Genomic DNA, 2,417 nt, shown 5'->3' with positions numbered 1-2,417 from the left:
AGCCGTGCGGCTATACTCCCCATTTTTTTTTTAAAAACACGTGGCACCTTTTTGCTTGTCCTTTTTTAAATATATAAAATAGTATAGCCGTGCGGCTATACTATTCCAGAAGAAGATTTAATCTGGTACAGTTTTTTTTTTTTTTTTCACTTTTAAATATAAAAGAATTAGTTCCTTGAGTTTTGTTTTTTGGCCCTCTTCTTTAATTAAACATATGCAATTGGGCAATATCTTAGCCTTTTTCAATTACTTTAATTACTATTTGATATAAAAAAAATTAAAGAAAAAGTCCACCAAATAATTAATTTTTACTTGTTAAGTCTTTTGTGAAATCCTTTGGGTGTCTTAATTAAATTTCTCCATAGCCCAAGAGCCCTATCCGTTATTATTATGCAATTACTCGAATATCTATTGTCCCTTTTTAATTCTTTTACTTTTCCAAAGTTATTACCCGTATAAAGATTTTCGCACTTTCACGTTTAACAATGTATTATACACGTATTTATCATGTTTAATACACTTGTTTTTTTACAAAAATTTCAATAGGACACAAAAGTCACGTATTATGCACTTAATTCGAACATATTATTGAGTCAAAATAATATGTATTTAAAAAATAGTGTTTTAAAAAATAGTATAGCCGCGCGGCTATACTCGTTTTTTAAAATTTTCAATTATAAATAGTACAGCCGACTGGCTGTACCTGTTCAACACGTGGCGCATAGGCAATGGGCGGTGTATGAATAGTACAGCCGACGGCTATACTAGATTCTTCATTAATTTTCATTTAAAAATAGTATAGCCACGCTGCGGCTATACTCCCTTCCCCATTTTTTTTTTTAAAAACACGTGGCACCACTGTTTTGTGCTTGTCCTTTTTAAATATATAAATAGTATAGCCGTGCGGCTATACTCCCATTTTTTTTTTTAAAAACACGTGGCACCTTTGTGCTTGTCCTTTTTAAAATATATAAAATAGTATAGCCGTGCGGCTATACTATTCCAGAAGAAGATTTAATCTGGTACAGTTTTTTTTTTTTTTTTTTTTTTTTTTTTTTAAATATAAAAAAATTAGTTCCTTGAGTTTTGTTTTTTGGCCCTTCTTTAATTAAACATATGCAATTGGGCAATATCTTAGCCTTTTTCAATTACTTTAATTACTATTTGATATAAAAAAAAAATTAAAGAAAAAGTCCACCAAATAATTCATTTATACTTGTTGAGTCTTTTGTCAAATCGTTTGAGTGTCTTAATTAAATTTCTCCATAGCCCAAGAGCCCTATCCGGTATTATTATGCCATTACTCGAGTATCTATTGTCCCTTTTTAATTCTTTTACTTTTCCAAATTTATTACCCGTATAAAGATTTTCGCACTTTCACGCTTAACAATGTATTATACACGTACGCACTTATTTATCATGTTTAATACACTTGTTTTTTACAAAAATTTCAATAAGACACAAAAGTCACGTATTATGCACTTAATTCTAACATATTATTGTGTAAAAATAATATGTATTTTAAAAATAGTGTTTTAAAAAATAGTATAGCCGCGCGGCTATACTCGTTTTTTAAAATTTTCAATTATAAATAGCACAGCCGACTGGCTGTACCTGTTCGACACGTGGCGCATAGGCAATGGGCGGGTGTATGAATAGTACAGCCGCCCGGCTATACTAGATTCTTCATTAATTTTATATTTAAAAATAGTATAGCCGCACGGCTATACTCCCTTTCCCCCATTTTTTTTTTAAAACACGTGGCACCTGTGCTTTGTGCTTGTCCTTTTTTAAATATATAAATAGTATAGCCGTGCGGCTATACTCCCCATTTTTTTTTTTAAAACACGTGGCACCTTTGTGCTTGTCCTTTTTTAAATATATAAAATAGTATAGCCGTGCGGCTATACTATTCCAGAAGAAGATTTAATCTGGTACAGTTTTTTTTTTTTTTTTTCACTTTTAAATATAAAAGAATTAGTTCCTTGAGTTTTGTTTTCTGGCCCTCTTCCTTAATTAAACATATGCAATTGAGCAATATCTTAGCCTTTTTCAATTACTTTAATTACTATGTAATATAAAAAAAAATTAAAGAAAAACTCCACCAAATAATTAATTTATACTTGTTAAGTCTTTTGTGAAATCGTTTGGGTGTCTTAAATAAACTTCTCTATAGCCCAAGAGCCCTATCCGTTATTATTATGCCATTGCTCGAGTATCTATTGTCCCTTTTTGATTTTTTTACTTTTTCAAAGTTATTACCCGTATAAAGATTTTCCCACTTTCACACTTAACAATGTATTATACACGTACGCACGTATTTCTCATGTTTAATACACTTGTTTTTTACAAAAATTTCAATAAGACACAAAAGTCACGTATTATGCACATAATGCTAACATATTATTGAATAAAAA

Source organism: Prunus dulcis, chromosome 3 (genome assembly GCF_902201215.1).
Source record: "Prunus dulcis chromosome 3, ALMONDv2, whole genome shotgun sequence".
NCBI lineage: Eukaryota > Viridiplantae > Streptophyta > Magnoliopsida > Rosales > Rosaceae > Prunus > Prunus dulcis.
Note: the sequence above shows the minus strand (reverse complement) of the source record.